This window comes from Mirounga angustirostris, unplaced genomic scaffold, assembly GCF_029215605.1.
Source record: "Mirounga angustirostris isolate CCGP_5_RB_7025 unplaced genomic scaffold, mMirAng1.0.hap1 SCAF_15, whole genome shotgun sequence".
NCBI classification, from domain to species: domain Eukaryota; kingdom Metazoa; phylum Chordata; class Mammalia; order Carnivora; family Phocidae; genus Mirounga; species Mirounga angustirostris.
Window position 1 is genome coordinate 10768874 of NW_026991723.1, and position 21020 is coordinate 10789893.

The window sequence follows — 21020 nt, forward strand, 5'->3', positions numbered from 1 at the left end:
AACTGCTCCCAGTAGAGTGATCTTTTGAGTCATCCATATCACAACACTGTTGTCCCCTCAGCCAACATCCTTGGTAGCTGGAAACCAGGCACATGGAAGTTGTTCTCCATTGTCTACTCACACCTACTGGCATGAGCTGTTGACCAGGGAAACCCTGGCTTACAAACAGACTGACTTTGAGGCACTCATTTGTTAGTCATTTGTGTGGAGCTCAGAATACGTTTTCTCACGTCACATTTCTCATTCGATCTCATTTGTTGGTGGGTGGACTCTTAGGCTAGTTCACAAAAGTGTATATAAACCGCAGTGAGACTATTATATAGTATAATTAGACACTAAGAGACATTTATTGAGGATCAAGTGAGATTGTATATTTGAAACATGCTGGGTGTCCAACAAAGGGCTATATAAACTTTTTAAATCATAATTTTAAAATATATTTGAATGCGACAAATAAAGCTTACATTTTCTCCATTATAATGTGTGCTAAAGCATAATTAGTAATTACCCTGCACTATAAGGTTTCTGACATGGTCTGCTTGGCTTTCAAATGTGGCAACGTGGTTCTTCTCAGAGGCAGAAAGCCTGTTCTGGTCCCATGTGTGACATCCATTCTCCCAATCCAAGAGCACCTCAATGTCCCTCCAGGATCCACACACTCTTGCTGTACTCTGTCTAGGCATAACTACAAAGCAAAGGGGTGGGCACATAACCCAACACAGGACAATGATCTCTCCTTCCCAGGATTCTGGATGATGGATGGATACAAGGATGGAGGAAGATGGCTGGAGCACCTTCATGGCAGGGGTGAACCCCTATGTGATGATGCAGTGAAGTGTGAGACCTCCCAGGAAGTGAAAGCAGCCCGTACTGATTGTATTCCTGAATTTCCTAAGATATTGTCTTTATTTAATTTTTTTAAATATAAGAACATACTAGGATAAGAAATATTCTATTATCCACTGGGGAATGCAAATCAAAACCACACGGGCTGCCACTTCACAATCACTAGGATGGCTATTTCAAAAAAAGATGGGTGATAGCAGGTGTTGGTGAGGATATGGAGAAATGAGAGCATCACACGTTATTGGTGGGAATGTAAAATTGTGCAATTGGCTTGGAAAATAGTCTGGCAGTTCCTCAAAAAAGTTAAACATAGTGTTCCCATATATATCCCAGCAAATGCACACCTAGGTGTACACCCAAGAGAAATGAGAACATACTTTCATACAAAAATTTAGATATGAATGTTCACAGCAGCATTATTCATAATAGAAAAGTGGAAACAACCCAAATGTCTATCACCTGCTGCATGGATAAACAAAATAAAGTGTATCGTGCAATGGAATATTATTTAGCAGCAAAAAAGGAAAGAAGTACTATACAACAACAGGGATGCACCTTGAAAACATCATGCCAAGTGAAAGCAGCTAAACCCAAAGACCACATATTTATTAGTCCTTATACGAAATTTCCAGAACAAGAGAGTCTATAGAGACAGAAAGTGGACGAGTGGTTGCCTAGGGCTGGGGCCTTGGAGGCAAATGGGGAGTGACTGCTAATGGGAATGGGGTTTCTTTTTGGGGTGAAGAAAATGTTGTAAAATTGAGCGTGGTGATGGAAACACAACTCTGTGAATACATTAAGAATTAGCAAATTGCACATGTGAAATGGGTGAACTAGGCAGATTATTTCTCAATAAAGATGATATAGATACAGATATAGATATGGATGTGTGCAAGTGTCCTAAAAACACAAGAGTGAAGGCAAAAATTACCAAATTTAATGAAACAGCCAAGAATGGAGGAAAATCTGCAGAATTTGCTTCCAAGTACTCGATAGGCTGATTTTCATTACAAGTTGAACCATCACCAATTTTTAAAAACCAACAGATTAGACCACTGTCCATATCAAAAGGCCCATCTGCATGAACAACACTGTATCTTGCATTTGGCACCACAAAGGAACCCAAACCAACATGGTGATCGCTTATCTGCTTACTTAGGGAGATGACCGTAGACACAGAGGGACAAGACAACCAAGCAAAGGCCCTTTGCTGTGACCGGGGTGCCTTCTGACAGACATGTCTTACTGCTCCTAAGACTTCTGCCCCCAGGTCCTCCCAGCAGGACCTCTCAAATAACATGATTTCGTCTCATGGTCCTTCTGTAGCTCTTCCTGCCATAGACCAGAGGGGTCTATCTGAAATGGGAATATCTAAAAAGGATCAGGAAAGGTATGGCATTATAAGAGAGTCAAAGAAAGGAAGCAGGGACAGATTCTTGCTTTCATTTTGAAGCAAAATCTGTCGTCCTATGCCAAAACCCCAATATTTTTTTTCAGCATGAAATCAGAATGTTCCAGCTCTTCAGTCCTTCTTAAAGAGGGTCAGTGGGTGTTTCTGTTGCAATTCTCCACATCAGTTTCCCAATTCAGAGCCACACAACTGATCCTCTTCCCTGGGAGGAGCCTGGGATCAATTCTATAGAATGCAATTAAACCTGTCCCTTTAAACTGTCAGATATGGAGATGAATTGTTGGTCCTTAAAATGAAAATAGTGAATCGTCCCACATGGAAAAGAACTTCTATCGTTTAAAGAACGTCCAAATTAAATCTCTCTGGAGAGGACCTAAGCACATATTAAATCAGCAAAAATAAGCTAGAATGACAAAATCACACGTTGGTCAAACTGTGGGAAAACTGGCATGCCCCACACCCCGGTGGAACCCCACAGGGTTGTATATTGGTTCAGTGCCTCTGGAAAGCAACATTGTAATACACAACAAGAACTCTAAAACTGTCATTACTTTTCAATGTGATCATTTCACTTTGGAGAATATACCCCATTTCATACAAACATATAATTTGAGCAGAAATGAATATAAGAACTCTGCATATGGTGGCAAATAACTGAAAATAACCAAAGCACCCAACACAAGGGAGAACACCAAGGAAATAATAGCAAATAGGTGAAATACAATTTTACCACTTAAAATAAAAATGTGAATCAGGTTCACCCATGGAAAAGTGCGTACCAAGTAAGTTACAAGTGAAAAGTAAAATGAGGAACTGAATAGAAACTAACAGTATATGTGTAAGGATCAGAAATCCTTTGGGTAATTATCTAAAGCTAGTTTAATCACTACCTCACTCAGCTCTTTCTGATGTAAAGTTGCTTAAGTTCATCACTTTGAAAAAAGGTATGTACATATCAAATAGCATGCGAGCACAGGTACACTCTTGGGAATTTTTTAAATTTTGTAAATTTCAGCTATAATGTTAGTGATATGGAACTTCATTCTCAGAAAAGCACCTAGCATCCCAGCATCAAAATCAAGCCTCTTCATCTCTACATTGACCCTAGCAAAGGGGAAAGCCTGCCTACACAGAGAAGAGAATTCAGCCCAGGCAAGGGGTCATCCAGGCTTGGTGTCCACGCAGGTAGTGATGGCGTGTGGGTTCTATTTCCTCTGTATTTGAGTCTCAGACCAAATTCAACATGTTTTCAGATAACTTTCATGACGCCAGATTTATATATATCATGATGATATTGCCTTGATGAGCTAAGACACTTTTCTAATAACTCAAAATGCTTTAAAATATTATTTTCTTTATTTCTACAAATTACACTGGGAGGGAGCCTTGGGATTTGTTTAAAATGTTGGTACCCCTACTCAGGAGTCAGAATGGTAGAGGGGGATGGGTAGCAAAGCTCTGTTTTTATTCGGACGGACAGATAATTGTGATACACACAGTTGGGACTAAGGGCCAGTAGAACTAATGATGGAGCAGAGCATGCCAAGTGTGAACTATGGACCATATGCTTCCAATTATCAGCTGCTTAATAAAATGTGGATTCCTAGACCCTATCCCCGTCCAGAAACAGCATCTCTTATGGCACGGCCTAGAAAACTGCATGTTTAGCCAACAACTTCCAGGTGATTTTTATGTCAATAAAGATTCGCTAATAGTGCAAGACTATGAGAGAGTATTAGTTCCTTCACTCATTAAAAAAACATCGAGGGCACAAAAGTGCCAGGCTCTCTGCCAAGTGCTAGGGATTAAAGTCCAAGATGATACTGTTGCTGTTCCTGGAGGCTCAGCCCAGTGGGTGGGAGGGAGGAGGACAGATGGATAACTGAATAAATAATCATAATAGAACATGATGAGTATTATAATAAAAAATGTGACCATGCCTTGTGAGCAAAGAGGAGGGAGTTAGTAATTCAGCCTAGGAATGCTTAGAAGGCTTCTGGAATAAGAGGACTGTCGAACCCAGGTGCCTGGGTGGCTCAGTCGGTTAAGCATCCAACTCTTGATTTCAGTTCGGCTCATGATTTCAGGGTTGTGAGATCGAGCCCCATGTGAGATTGAGAGCCCCAAGACTCCCTTTCTCCCTCTCCCTCTGCACCCCCCCCAAAAAGAGGACTTTCGAGCCATACTTTGGAAAAAAAAAAAAAAGTAGGAACAGACCTGATGGAAAAAAGCAGTTTGTTTTTACCATTTCACGACATCTAATACTTGAAGTAGGAGTATGAAGTAGTATTCAAGTATTTAAACTATCAGGCTGTCCTGTTTCTTTACAATAAATGTAGCTATTTGCCAGCTCTTTGAGTTCAAGTAGATTAGTTACCAAGCTGATTCTTAGTTCCATTACGTATGAAATGAAGGGGCTGAGCTATCTCATCTCCTGGGCACCTTTCCAGCTCAAACTGGCAAAGATGCTCAAGAATCTCCAAGTGGAACAGTCAGCACCATGATCTACATCAGCAGCTGTGCTAGGAAAACTACAGAGCCCCGGAAGGCTTCTCACTGGCTTTCATCCCTAAAAGAAAATTCTTTCACTATATGCTGGATGGTCAGCAGCCAAAATGGTTGGAAGAATTTTAAAACGGATTCAAGAAAAAAAACAAGTCAATAAGTATTTCAAGGGGCTTAGGGTTTTCCCGAATGTGACATGTTTTAAACAACAGTGAACGGGGTGGAATAAAGAGAAGTAAACCTATAATTTACCCTTAGTAACTAACAACTGACTTAGTAACTAACAAAACACTCAACTAATACAAGCATAAAGTACGCAGCTACTAATAAACACTAATTATAGACATTTGTGGGTGGCACATTACATGTATGTAGCCACAGGCACATGGTGTAATTTAACCTTGCAAAATAACCATTGTTCAGGACCAGCAATGATTTGCACCAAGTAAGCAATGAAAGAATGCTATTCCCCAAACTTCCTGAATTATAAGGTTAGGGCAGTATAGTAAAACAACAATAATAAAGATTTTTAAATCTATTGTGTATAGAAAAAGTAGCTCTGAATGATGTAAATAAGCCAGGTTGGATCACAGTGCATGGCATGGATAAAGTCTGAAAACACACAGCTGGGCTTACGAGTGAGTAGTTCCTGGAGTTGACCACATCAAAACGATAGAAGGTGGGGCGCCTGGGTGGATCAGTTAGTTGGTTTGGCATCTGACTCTTGGTTTCAGCTCAGGTCATGGTCTCAGGGATCGTGGGAGCCAGCCCTGCATCGGGCTCCGTGCTCTGCTTGGCTTGGACTCTGCTTGTCCTTCTCCCTCTGCTCCTCCCCACCCCACCCCCAAGATAAATAAAATCTTTCAAAAAAAACGATCTAAGAATTTTTCTGAGATGCATCCCCAGATACTCTTAGTAAAGTGCACCTTTATATTTTTTTAATTTTTTTTGGTTTGTTTTTGTTTTTTTCAAGTAATCTCTATGCCCAACATGGGGCTGGAACTCACGACCCCAAGATCAAGAGTTGCATCCTCTGCTGGCCGAGCCACTGAGGGGGCCCTAAAGTGCACTTTTAAATTTAAAAGGCTACAAAATTAATAGCTGTAGCAAATTATATATATTACACATTATATAATATATATAATATTATACATTATATAATATATACATAATATAATATATAATATACATATAATATATATTATCTACATATATAATACATGTATATAACTCCATCCTTACATATGCATATACGTATCTAACTCCATCCTTACATATACATACACGTTAATGGAGTCTGGAACAAATTCCTCAGAAGTTCATTAGCCTGGGGCTCCATAATAGATATTTCAGGTTTCAGATTTTCTCATATTTTCCATCTCTTCTCATAAACAGACATGCCATAAATGTACAACTTTTATAAAGATGATTCAACAAGTGGAAACATGATTACAAAGAGAAGTTTGCTGCTTATTAACAAGCTGTGGAACTTATGTTTCTTCCTCACAGGGGAGTCCCAAATTCCTTTCACTTGGAAAATTCCTCTGAATAGGAAGAATATTTATTCGATGACTGAAGTGTTTGAGGGTTCCCACAGGGAGCCTAGACAAGAGTTAGCCAATAGACATCAGGGCATCAGTGTCCCCCAGCCTGTGTATATCATCAGAAAAACATCATATAAGTGAGTTTTTCTCCTGACATAGTCCTACCTCCTACTGATGAGGCAGCATAATAACCTAAAAGAAAACCTATAAGTACTGAGTAATTTTTTTAAAGATTTTATTTATTTACTTGAGAGAGAGAGAGCACAAGCAGGGGGAGGGGCAGAGGGAGAGAGAGAAGCAGACTCCCCACCGAGCAGGGAGCCCAATGCAGGGCTCGAACCCTGAGGCAGACGCTTAACCGACTGAGCCACCCAGGCGCCCCATGTTTGTACCTATTTAAAGGGGGAAAAAAGATGTCTCCAAAAAAGTGTCCTGACACACAAAGAAACAGATCTAACATATGTAAACTGAAGTCCCAAAAGAGGAGGAGAGACAAAACAGGAGAAGTGAGATTTAAAGAAATATTGTTGACAGGAGCACCAAAGACAGATTCAAAGACACAGATACAACCTCCCATCACAATTAATACAGAGAAAATCAAACCTAGTCACATCATAGTAAAACACAAAAATCAAGGAGAAATTTTAAATGTTCTTGAAATAATCTGGGGAAAAGACACTTTGCCTTCAAAGCGTCATAGTAGGACTGATCACTGACTTCTCAGTGGAAACAGTGAAATCCCAAAACCAATGCAATGACATCTTTAAAGCACTGGAAGAAAACAACTACCAGTCTAGAATGTTCTACCTGGTGAAAATATCCTTCATTAAGAAAGGATAAATAAAGACTTTACCAGATAAACAACAACTGAGAGAATTTATTACTAGCAGAGCTGGACTAAAAGAAATAGTAAAGGGAGCTCTTCAGCCAGGAGAGCAGAAAAGTGTTCCAGATGGAAGCACAAAAGTGTTGAAAGCAATGAAGTGCATCGACAGTACAAAATAATGATAATAATGTGGATTTAAAATACACATAGCATTGAGGCACCTGGCTGGCTCAGTTGGTGGAGCATGTGACTCTTGATCTTGGGGTTGTGAGTTCGAGCCCCGTGTTGGGTGTAGAGATCCCTTATTTTTTTTATTTTTTTAAGATTTTATTAATTTTTTGACAGAGAGAGGGAGAGCATGAGTGCACAAGCAGGGGGAGCAGGAGAGAGAAGCAAGCTCCCCGCTGAGCAGGGAGCCCAACACCAGGCTCAATCTCAGGACTCTGGGATCATGACCAGAGCCGAAGGCAGATGCTTAACCGACTGAGCCACCCAGGTGCCCCTAGAGATCACTTTAAAAAAATTAAAAATCTTAAATAAATTTAAAATATACATAGCATTAAAATCCATGTCAATGATAACACAGAAGGTGGGAAGGGTAAATGGAGTTTATATCTTCTAAAGTCCCCACATTGTTTGCGAAATGGTGCAAGTACTCATTACAGAATTCTAATAAGTATGTACTATTGTAATCTCTAAAAACAAGAAACAAGTTGGAAAAGAGGGGAAGGGGCGCCTGGGTGGCTCAGTTGTTAAGCGTCTGCCTTCGGCTCAGGTCATGATCCCAGGGTCCTGGGATCGAGCCCCGCATCGGGCTCCCTGCTCCGCGGGAAGCCTGCCTCTCCCTCTCCCCCTGCTTGTGTTCCCTCTCTCGCTGTCTCTCTCTCTGTCAAATAAAGAAAAAAGAAAAAAAAAAAAAGAAAAAGAGGGGAAAAAAACACAGTAGAAATATACATTTAAACTCAAATAAAAACATGAATGGAAGACCCGAAACCATAAAACTTTTAGAAGAAAATATAGGCGGTAAGCTCCTTGAAATAGGTCTTGGCAATGATTTTTTTATTCTAACACCAAAAGCAAAGCAACAAAAGCAAAAACAAATAAGTAGGACTACATTAAAGTAAGAACTTTCTGCAGAGCAAAGGAAACCATCAAGAAAATGAAAAGGCAATCTACCGAGTGGAACAAAATATTTGCAAATCATATATCTGATAAGGGGCTAATATCAAAAATATATTCAAAAAATTCATACAACTCAACAGCAAAAAGCCAATCTGATTTAAAAAATGGGCAGAAGACCTGAAATGACATCTTTCCAAAGAAGATATACAGAAAATATATATTTTTCCAAAGAAGATGGCCTTTCCAAAGAAGGTACATGAAAAAATGCTCAACATCATTAATCATCAGGGAAATACGAATCAAAACCACAAGGAGCTATCACCTCACACCTGTCTGAATGGCTAACATCAAAAGGCAAGAAATAATAAGGGTTGGTGAGGATGTGGGAAGAGGGAACCCTTATGCACTGTTGGTGGGAATGTAAATTGGTACAGCCACTGTGGAAAACAGTATGGAGGTTCCTCAAAAAAATTAAAGATAAAACTACCATATGATGCAGCAATTCCACCTCTGGGTATTTATCCAAAGAATACAAAAACACTAACTCAAAAAGATATATGCATCCTCATGTTCTTTGCAGCATTATTTATAAGAGCCAAGACATGGAAATAACCTAAGTGTCCATCAATGGATGAATAGATAAATAAATTGTATATACATACACAGTGGAGTATTATTCAGCTATAAAAAAAAAGTAAAATCTCGGGGCACCTGGGTGGCTCAGTCAGTCAGGCGTCTGACCCTTGATTTTGGCTCAGGTTGTGATCTCAGGGTCGTGGGATGGAGCCCTGCGTGGGGCTCTGCGCTCAGCACAGAGTCTGCTTGGGATTCTCTCTCTTCCTCTCCCTCTGCCCACCCCCCCTCTCTAAAATAAATAAAATCTTGAAAAAAAAATTAAATTTTCCCTTTTGCAATAACATGTACAGACCTCGAGGGCATTATGATAAGTGAAATAAATCTGACAAGGAAAGACAAATACTCTATGATATCTCTTATATATGGAATCTACAACAAAACCAGAAACAAGCGCATAGATACAGACAACAGATTAGTGGTTGCCAAAAGGCACGGGAGAAATGAGTGAAAGGGTTCAAAAGGTAAAAAAAAAAAAAAAAAAATGCCAGGCAATCTGCCTAAGTATAAACCTTTCTATTGAAAAGGGGCATCTGCTTTAGAATTTTTTTTTTTTAAAGATTTTATTTATTTATTTGCGAGAGAGAAGGAGAGACAGAGAGCACGAGAGGGAGGAGGGTCAGAGGGAGAAGCAGACTCCCTGCCGAGCAGGGAGCCCGATGCCGGACTCGATCCCGGGACTCCAGGATCATGACCTGAGCCGAAGGCAGTCGCTTAACTGACTGAGCCACCCAGGCGCCCCACTGCTTTAGAATTTTATCTAGGATTCATCTTGCTCATTTCTGAAAACCAGGAAAGAAATTGAAAACTGTAATGATTTATAACTTAGTGAGACTTTTACTTTTACTGGTTTGTTATCATCAAGTTTGAGATAAGTTATCTGAGTCTTAGGAAGGAAGGAGTGCAAGGAAAAAACAAACTCAAATATGTCAGTAATTATATTAAATATAGTTAGAGTAAATTCACCAATTACAAGACAAAGATCATCAGATTACATAAAAAAACTATACGCTACTTACAAGAGACATACTTAGATACTTTACTTTTTTAACAGATTTACTGAGGTATAATTGACATGCAATATTCTGTGCATATTTAAAGTGGATAATTTATAAGTTTGATACAAGTGTACACCCATGAAACCACCACTGCAATCACAAAACTTCCTCATGCCACTTCTTAATCTCCCTCCTTCCCCCAACCCTTGCTCCCTGGTAACCACTAATTTATCTTCTATCATTATAGATTAGTTTGCATTTTCTAGAATTTTACATAAATAGAGCCACATAATGGATCTCTTTTTTCTGGCTCCTTTCACAAGCATAATTATTTTGAGATCTGTCTATGTTGTAGCATACATCAGTCGTTCATTTCCTTTAATTATAGAGGAGTATTCCATTGCATGGATATACCACCATTTGTTTATCCATTCACCTGTTAAAGGACATTTGAGTTTTCTCCAGTTTGGGGCTGTTACAAATAAAGCTGCTATTAACATTCATGTGCAAACCTTTTTATGGACATATTCTTTTATTTGTCTTGGGTAAATGCCTAGATAAACTGCTTACAAAGTGGTGGAAAAAAGTTAGGCAAAAATAGCCAAAAGAAAGCTGGTGTAGCTATAGTAATATGGCAAAAAGGATTTTAAAGCAACAAGTGTGACAAAAGGTAAACATTTTCTAAATGATCAAAAGTCAGTTCACCAGAAAGATATAGCGATCTTAAATGTGTATGCACCAAGTAATAAAGGCTCAAAACATATAAAGCAAGAACTGCAGAAGAGGAGAAATATCAAATTCATAATTATAGTGAAAGACTTGAGCATACTTCTTTTAGTAAGTGATAGGAACATGTAAATTAAAAAATCAGAGATATATAAGATTTGAAGATGATAAACAAACTTGATCTAATTGACTTATATGGAAAATCTACACTTAATGACAGAGTAAACATTCTTCCTGTGCCACTTCCAAAAGTAACCATATACTGGATCACAAAGCAAGTCTCAACAAACTTCAAAGTTCAGAAATGATATAGAACAGTTAGTCTCACACCACAGTAGAATTAAACTCAGGATCAACAAAAACATACTAGCTTTCTAAATATCTGCTTATTATATACTCTGGTTTCTCTTCAGATCGTATAAATCTTTCGCCTTTTACTAAATATCTGCTTATTTTTGCAGATGGAATAATATTAAACATCTTCTTTATGTTTATACATATAGGTTGAATAAATGAATTTTAAAAAACTAGTTATAAACCAAAAAGGAAAAAAGAGAAAAAAATTATATATAATATTTAGGTATAGTTATAAACTATTCTATTTTTATTTTGAGTATGCAATATTTAGGTACTTTTTAAAAAGATTTTATTTATTTATTTGACAGAGAGAGAGACAGCAAGAGAGTAAACACAAGCAGGGGGAGTGGGAGAGGGAGTAGCAGGCTTCCTGCCGAGCAGGGAGCCCGATGCAGGGCTCGATCCCAGGACCCTGGGATCGTGACCTGAGCTGAAGGCAGACGCTTAACGACTGAGCCACCCAGGCGCCCCTCTATTTGTGTACTTTTAAATATAAAAAGTATAAAAAAGAACATTACAAAATGTCTCCCTCTTATTTTGTCTTCCAGTTATGCAAGTTCCCTCCCCATAGACAATCCACATAATAGTTTCTTATGTGTATTACTGTACATATACAGTATAGATGGAACTACATATATATATTCTTTCCCCAATACTGTACACAAATGGGAAAATAATATTTGAGATTCATCTATACAGTAGTGTGTACCAATAGTTGTTCTTTTTTTTCAATGAAGGAGTATTACATTGTATGAATATACCACAATCTGTTTATCCATTCACTGGTGAGCTGCATTTTGCCTGACAGATAAGCACATAAGAATTCCCTCAGTCTTTTTTATGGTTGTATATATATTCTACTATATAGATGGGCATTTTCTTAACTAATCTCTTTTACATATTTTTGTTATTTCCAATTTTTTTATTGAGGTATAACTGACATAAAATTATATTAGTTTCAGGTATAAAACATAATGATTTGATATTTGTAAATATTGCAAAATGATCACACAATAAGCCTAGTTAATACCCGCCACCATACATAGTTACAGATTTTTTTTATGACGAGAACTTTTAAGATCTACTCTCTCAGCAACTTTCAAATATGTAACACAGTATTATTAACTATACTCACCATGTTATACATTACATCCCTGTGACTTATTTATTTTATAACTGGAAGTCTGCACCAATTGACCCCCTTCACCCATTTTGCCCATCCCCACCGAGTACCTCTGGCAACCACCAATCTGTTCTCCACATCTATGAGCTCAGTTTTTTGTTCTGTTTTAGATTCTACATATAAGTGAGATTCTACAGTATTTGTCTTTCTCTGACTTACTTCACTTAGTATAATGCCCGCAAGGCACATCCATGTTATCGCAAATGGAAAACCTTTTTAAGTTTTTCTGAGGAGTCTCCACGCTGTTTTCCAGAGTGGCTGCACCAATTTACATTCCATGTTGTTTCCAACTTTTTGCCAGCACAAATAATGTTCAGTAAATCGCACATAGGCTAATTCACACATTTACAAATACATCTGTGGAATAAAGTCCTAGAAGTGGAATTGCTGGGCCAAAGGATTTGTGTATTTGTTCTTCATAGTATTTTGTCAGTTAACACTTTAGAAATATAAGAGAATGTACAACATGGTTGCATTAAATTTAAGGAGTTAATGAACGAACTGGCTGTTCTGCTTATTGTACCTATAACTATCCTGTAGAGTCAAGATCTGTTTATCTGATAAACAAAACCAAGGTCTTCATTGAGGAGCTCTTTTCTTCCCTTTGTGGGCAGGAAGCTGCTACCTGACAAAATTAATCCCTTCCTTTACAGGGCAACCGTAAAACTCAGGACAGTGTGATGACTTCCTGTCAGCCTGAAGATTTGGTTTAGACATTTGGGGTTTGGGGTCCCAAGAGGACTCCAAGTGGAGGTCAAGTTGGCAATGGGATAAGCAGGTCTGGGGCAGAAATGAGAAGTCCAGGTTGCAGATGTAGATTTGGCTAAGCTTGAGTTTAGGGTTGTTTTTCCAACAGGGGTAAGAGATCTACATCTCTCCACCCACAGTTTCTTACCTGTCTCCCTAGCAACCCACTGTCTACATGGCTGTATGTGATGCCCGAAATGGTGCAGAGTCTGCAGTCTTGGAGGAAAGTCACCCAGCCTTGCTAAAGAGCAAATAAACCAAACTCTCCAAGCCCAATGGTCACTGGTATATTTTGACTTAGACTGCTCTTTGATGATTCAAATTTCTGAGGAAAACCCAGGTAATAAGGGCTCTCAACAAGCTGGTCAAAGAAGATCTTCTTCCAAGCAGTGTCTGAACCACGGAAGAATTTGCGGAATGAAATCTTACCAGAGTCATGAAATAAAAATAGCCATGTTTCTAGATGTCGATAATGTTCCCAATTATTAGGATTGTGGAAGGTTGACACAGCTTCTTAGTGAAAATGGAAAATTATGCCGATATGTATCAAGTGCTTACGCTAGGCCTGGTTCTGTGCTGAGCACTGGATGTGGACCATTCCACTGAATTCCCACAGCAACACTATGAACGGAGTTTGTCTTCCCCCATTCAACAAGTACAAAACACCGGGCAGGAAATGTCTGGAGTCAGGATTTGAAACCAATGCTATCTGACTCTAGCGACTGGGCTCTTAGTCACTATGATTATATAAGCTTTTTAAAAAAAATGTATTTAGGGCGCCTGGGTGGCTCAGTTGGTTAAGCGACTGCCTTCAGCTCAGGTCATGATCCTGGAGTCCCGGGATCGAGTCCCGCATTGGCCTCCCTGCTTGGCAGGGAGTCTGCTTCTCCCTCTGGCCCTCCCCCCTCTCATGTGCTCTCTCTCATTCTCTCTCTCAAATAAATAAATAAAATCTTTAAATAAATAAATAAATAAATAAATAATAAAAATGTTTAATTTAATTTAAATCTAAATACACAATTTAAAAATACATAGAAGCAAAACAACTAGCAGGAGATGCTATTCACAGATACGTTAGAGAGACAACAATAGTTCTTTCTATTCTCTTTTCTTTTTCCATATAGCTTGTGCAGTGGTTGCCCTAATTTTGTGACAGAAATTGTATACGCACACACACACACACACACACACATTTTTAACCTACAACCTTGTCAGCTTTCTAAATAACATAAATTCTTCTGCTGAGACATGGGAACGAGCCTGCACATCTTAAGGGTCTCTTGAGGGCTCTTGTATTATTTTGTTTCTTCATCTCCTGGAATTTCTAAATAAAACTGTGTTCTCACATACTTTGAGCCCTTGTATCCACCTCCTGATCCACCTGGATTCCATTAAACTCAACAAACACTGTTGGGCACCATTAATTAAAAGCACCTCATTTCTCCGTTCTGAGTTGTGATTTATCTAAATTATTTGTCCTGGGCTTGGCCAGCTCCTTAGCCATTAAGAGCCCACATGCTTTTTTTTTTTCCTCCAAGACTGTATAATGGGGCTATCTGTTTTCAGATATGCTGGCCAAGGCAGTGAATTAGCAGTGAGTCTGCGTCTTAGTGAAGTGCCTTCAGTAAGACCCCAAGAGGCTTGTGGCCTCTAAGACCAAAATGCTTGCAACTGTGAAGTACAAAAATGCCTTTTACTATAAGGTGAAATGAGACGATTTTAACCCCCTCCTTTCTTGTCGGTTTCCTTCCTTAAATTGTGGAATTTACTGGGGTGACTGAGAAAGTTTTTGTTTGCTCTTGAACCCAGCCTCAGCATGTGGTCGACAAACATACTAAGCGGAGGCTAGGAAGATTGGCTGTACCTTCATACTCTCCCTATACTGCAGCTCTTCTCAGACCAGCGACAGCAACATCCCCTGGTAATTTGTTAGAAAAGCAAATGCTTGGGCCCCACTGCAGACCGACTGAATCCTAAACTCTGGGGTGGGGGGCAACCACCTGTGTTTTAACAAGCCCCCCAAGTGATTCTGATGCACCCTCAAGCCTGAGAACCCCTCGTCTGTTGTGAGCCGACAAATTCCAGGTCCGCCTGCCAGGCTGCCCTTGCCTTCCACTGACCCACCCTCAGACTTTGGACTCGGCCATCTGACCACCTCCCTTAGCCTAACTAACCCTGCCCACCCAGTTAATTTGAAAATCAAGATCCTAACGGACATTCATTTACCACCGTTTATATTTCCTCCTCAGATTTAGCCAAAATATGCCACTTTATACAAATAAATGCACCCCAAAATTACCAAATTCCCCAACCCATCTCTATTTTTTTCTCAAAATTTAATTTTATATATTTTTAAACATTTTATTTATTTATTTATTTATTTATTTGAGAGAGGGAGAGAGACAGAGAGCGCGTGCATGGGTGGAGGAGCAGAGAGAGAGAATCTCAAGCAGACTCTGCACTGAGCACATTGCTCAACGCGGGGCTTGATCCCACGACCCTGAGATCATGACCTGGGCCAAACCAAGAGTCAGACACTTAACTGACTGAGCCACCCAGGTGCCCCTCAACATTTATTTTAGATTGGAGGATGGGAACCATTCTCCTTACACCAGAGAAACCGCATTGTTCCTAAGTTATGAAGCTGTTAATGGCTAACTATTGTTAACTTTAGGAAAGAGCTCTTGAGTGGGGAAGGGGGGAGGGCTGGAGTCTCCAAGGGGCGATGTTTTGGAGAGAGAGCAGATTAGGAAAGTTGTAGAATGAAGAGAATCTCTTAGGAAAAATAGGAAGGAAAGAGGAGACATTAAGCCCAGAAGTCTGACCTTGATTTCTTCTTTCAACAAACAATTACTGAGCACCCCCCTTTTCAAGGTGCCCCAGTGAGGAAAGCAGACAACGGTCCCTGCCCTTAAGAGAAGCTTATATGCAAATGTGCACTGCCGCCCGAGCTTCTGTATTTTGTAACAAGCTTCCTTATTCTAAACCAAGCATTGCACTATCCAGTGATCTTTCCGCTCATGGTCCTGCTGTTTCATGACTGCAGGCATCTGAGGCAAGACAATCTTTTGGTGTCTTCATAGGAAGGGAGGAGATGGCCAAAATGGGGGAAAATTGTTCAAAAAGAAAATGTGGCCAGACCCCACCTCAACTAACATATTTAGCTACTCGCAGAGCAAAGGAACTCTCCCTGAGGCTTCTGAAATGTATGTCTTTATAAGGTCTGAGTATTATACACATTCTGTAAAGCCACACTAGTCCCCACACAACTCTCCCATGGGATAAGTAATAGCCCCATCTTCCAGAAAAGGGAATGGAAGCAGAGAAGACCTGAGTGACTGGAGCCAGGTCTGAAGCAGAGCGTCTGACCTAAGGAGCCCCCGTCTCCTCTCCCAGGTGTCTCCCTGGGCTGGATGGGCACATTCACACTCGCTCAGCTGTAGCACTCATCCCGGTCCGGAAGCCATGCCCAGTCTTCTGCCAACATTTGTCAGGAAGCCCCCATGTCCTTTATCTTTTCTGTAAATAGTCTTCCCTGCTGGCCTCAGAAAGAGCCTCATTCTTGTTTTCCATCCACTACATGCCATAAAAATCCTGATGCTGTATATCCTTAATGACATTTCTATCCGGTTATAAAAATAAGTTCCTTTGCTCCTCCCTTACTAAAGTGTTCGTCTTGTGGGGGCGCCTGGGTGGTTCAGTCACCTAAGCTGCCGACTCTTGAGTTGGGCTCAGGTCATGCTCTCAGGGTCCTGGGATCGAGCCCCGCATGGGGCTCTGTGCTGAGCATGGAGTCTGCTTAAGATTCTCTTTCTCCCACTCCCTCTGCCCTCACCCCCTGCCTATGCTTTCTCTCTCTCTCTCAAAAAAATAAAAATAAAGTGTTTGTCATGTTACTGTGAAAATATGCAGAAGTAAAAACCCCTTAAATCCCTTTCTAATAAATTAGAATACACTCTGTGCACTAAAGAGTTATTCAAGATGGTGGATATTATGGCATTTGCTTTGGTGAAATCGTGAAGCATGAGTTATGGACCAGAAAGCTATTTTAAGTCAAGAATACTGGCTTAAAACAACAGCTCACCCAATTTTGGGGGGGAAGAGGTTTCTTATGCAGTGTTTTCCCTCATGTGCAATATGAGAATAATAATTTATTGTGTATGGGGGCGTCTGGGTGACTCAGATAGTTAAGCGTCTGCCTTTGGCTCAGGTCATGATCCCGGGGTCCTGGGATGGAGCCCCACATCGGGGTCCCTGCTCAGCGGGGAGTCTGCCTCTCCCTCTCCCTCTGCCCCCCATCTTGTGCTCTCTCTCTCTCTCTCTCTCTCAAACAAATAAAATCTTAAAAAAAAAAAGAATGTATCTTATTGTTGTTATTGTGGTTCCTATTAAGCTAATCTCCTATGCAGTTCCCAAATATTAAACACACAAGGAAAATAGCTTTACTTCTCAGTTAACGAGGGAATAACCTAGAGCTTTAACTTCCTCCAGTTCTTGAATACTTCGTGTTTTATACAAAGTTGCATTTGAGCGCAATTCAAAATGTTGGCCACACCCTCTTTTCTCAATGCCTGAGTGTGGCATCATGATCCCTGAGGGTGTTCAAATGCCTTTGAACCAGGGGGCTGTGTGCTAAACACGCTAAGGTGAAGTTAATTCGCAGTAATTAACATGAATGAGATTTTAGGAACGAGAAACCTAAAACCGGTCTCTGGAATGAAGCTATCGCACATTGGGGGCGCAAAGCCGACACACGACCAGCTCTTCCTGCACCATCCCTTGGGGTCAAGCACAAGGTCTTCCCCACAAGAGGCAGGGAACACGTCTCCAGCTTTGCTAGTATCTCGTTTCGGCATAATTTTAGAACCTTACGAAGGCCCACCTTCCCTGCCCAGAGCCTCACTGCCTAGGAGGTGAGCAAGACAAGTGAGAAAACACTCAGTGAGGGGCGCCTGGGTGGCTCAGTTGGTTAAGCGACTGCCTTCGGCTCAGGTCATGATCCCAGGGTCCTGGGATCGAGTCCCACATCGGGCTCCCGGCTCAGCGGGGAGCCTGCTTCTCCCTCTGACCCTCTCCTCTCTCATGCTGTTTCTCTCTCGCTCGCTCTCCAACAAATAAATAAATAAAATCTTTAAAAAAAAAAAAGAAAAAAAAAGAAAACACTCAGTGAGGTTGAACCACTGCCTAACACTAACAAGCAAAGATGAGATGAGAACTCGGTTCTCGAAACGCCCAAGAAAGTCCACCGCTATCTCTGTTCCTACAGAAAGTTGCGCTTGTTCTCGAAACGCCCAAGAAAGTCCACCGCTATCTCTGTTCCTACAGAAAGTTGCATCAAGTAAGCGCAATCATCAAGGAAGCAGAGATCTGCGTGTTACAATTTAAAGACGGCACGAATCTCTGACCTATGCTCGTAATTCTCACCACTCTAAAGCATAAAGGAAGTGTTTCAGTGGGGTGAATGACTAGTCACTTGAGAGAATAACACAGAAACGAAATCGGCCATGGTGTCGGGTCACGATTCAGTTTACCCTGCTTCCGCTAACCGCATACAGGAACACTGAGGAAATGAAGCCCAGACGGTCCCACGGGGGCCCAGGGGGCTGAGGAAGATAATGAGTCCCAAAAAGCAATGGTGGGAATGGGGGTCAAGTCCTTTTGCAGGAGAGATGGACAGTAAAGAAGGTAAAATCAGGTTTTCACAGCTACTCTCAGACAAACACACTTTTGAACCAAACCCTTGTCCCAAGGACAGAATGAAGCACTTTGTGCCTTTGGACACCCTAGGATCAACTTGGCCCCTTTCCGAGTTTTCCCTAGACCAGGAAATAACAAGTTAGCTTAAATGCATGTGGGCTATCCGTAAAAATTAACAATAAAGCCTGTCCTCATTTAAGCAAGGAAATCTATACTGGATTTTTTTAAATAAGCAAACCTAATAAATTATCTTCAATGTCCTCATGCTAACTTACTCAGTAATCATTTTCCAACAAGGGGTAAGCTTGGTTCAAATCTGTCTTCATCACCTATTGATTGTATGATCTTAGGCAAATCAGTTGATCCTGTCAAGCATGGTGGAGTGGGCAGAGGTGTGGAAACACACAGACGGAGGCAATAAATAGAAGTCATAAAGCAGTAGAAGCTATAAGTGAGAAGAAACCTGAAATGGAAAGATGTCAGCAGGGCTAGTAGATGAGGAAGGGGGAGCAACAGAGAAAAGAAGAAAAGGAGACCCTGAGTCCCAAATCTGTCAGGCTATAAGAATTGCCCTTTGCAGATTATAGGAAGTCAGCCCTGATTTGGCCCCATAGCTGGGTGCCTTGTACAGTGAGCAACATGCACAGCCTTACATGGAGGCCCCGGGCCCACGTCTACTCGTAGCAGGGATTGGCACTAACCTTGGCAAAGCTGAGATCCCAGACCCGTGTGCAGATCTGAGGGACTGCTGAGCTCCAGACAGAGCATCATTGCCATGCTGCGGTACATGCCTAGTGCTACCAGAAATTTGGATTTTCATGTGAAATATGACATTTGTAAATGTTGGCAAGGGAGAGAGAGGGGAAAAAAAAAAGAATTGCCCTTGGATCTACAGACCCAATGAGCTAACTAGGTAGGATCCTGTTCTCCTTACCTTGTGGGGCATCCTTAATCCACTATTAACAGAGGCAACCTGACAGTGTCTATAATCCTTATGACCTGGAAAAGCCCGCTGCTACAACTACTATTACTACAATTAAGCACATAAGCTCACACTTAATACGTGCTTACCATCTGACAGGGACTATATTAATTAGCCCATTTAATTCTCACAACAACCCCATGAGGTAGGTATTATTATCTCTGCTTTACAAACTAAGGAAGGTTATGTAACTTGCGTAAGAGAGTTGCTATAGGAGTTAAACTTCTGGCATTTTCCCTTTCCAGCAGCTTAGCGGTGGCAAGCTTAACGCGCAAAAGCTTTCCAAAGAAGGATATTAAACTTTACCCTGACTACTGAAAGGAACAGGTTTGGGCTTGTTTTTGAGACTCTGAACTCAGCCCCAATACCATGAATCCTTCCAGGGGTAAGTAGTCTTGGAACATATTCCAGATGTCATTCAAATACCCACATGAGCAACGGGCAAAAGATTTTAGAGCAATTACTGAAGGGTGAGTTTTCATCAAATATCATTTCCTTTTTGTGTGTACAACTTTGTCTCTTTATGTTTCACCAAGGAACAAACCTCAAGCACAATAAAAGTGAAGCCCTTCAAAGTCCAAAATCTGTTCATGCACCAAATATTTGTCTGGGATGTGGCATGGGGAAGGCAAAAAAGGCACCCAGAACAGGGATTTCATCCAAGTTTTTATTCCAGCTCTTTCCACCTGAAACGCATCATATCCTGTCTTGGCCAATACCCTCCATTCCCTGACTCCTTGCTTCTTCCTAGAAACCTGCTTGATTCAGTCCCATCTGAAAAGAAAACCTTCATCGTCAAGCTCCTCTCTCCCCTTCCCCTGAGCACCAAATCTCTACTTCCTCTCTGCTCCCTTGCACTGCCTAATCCAGTGTCCTCAGGCGTCCAGCCTCGCCCCTCTGCAGAAACTGTCCTTGAGACAGCCACGGATGACCTTTCGTTGGGTAGCCAGCAACTTCTTTCCTGTCCTGTTCTAATTTGACCTTTCCTTGCATCAGACACTGCTGACCTTCTCCATCTTCATGAAACCCCTCCCTGGAATTATACACATCCTGCCAACTCTCCTAGCCAACTGCCCTCAGTTTTTTATTCTTAACTGGTTTTCTTCTCCTTTGGGCCCTTTAAATGTTGTTTATTCCCAAACGGTGGTACTGGGATAACTTTGGGAATGAGGGGAAAAGGATCAGGAGATGCTCTAGGTGAGTACATCGTATGCCTAAAACACGGGGAAGCATTGAAGGAAAAAAAAAAAGTGGGGGGAATCCCAGCAAGGAAAAACCCCGTAACATTCTGGTATTAGGGTCTTGCAATGAGTCTACTGTGAATCTTTTCTGCAGAGTACATAGATTATTATAAATGGTCTTTTCTCAGAGGAAATCAGCTGCTTTAATTGTTTCACTCCTTCAAGGGACAATGTCAAAGTTGTTGAGCCCAAAACTGCTCAG

The 21020-nt window shown here is 40.8% G+C and overlaps 1 protein-coding gene across 1 annotated transcript in view; it reads right to left on the reverse strand.

Annotated features, from left to right (window-relative positions):
* DOCK8 (dedicator of cytokinesis 8) overlaps nucleotides 1–21020 on the reverse strand; it is a 226633-nt gene that overhangs the window by 177394 nt on the left and 28219 nt on the right. The gene's annotated exons all lie outside the window — the stretch shown is intronic.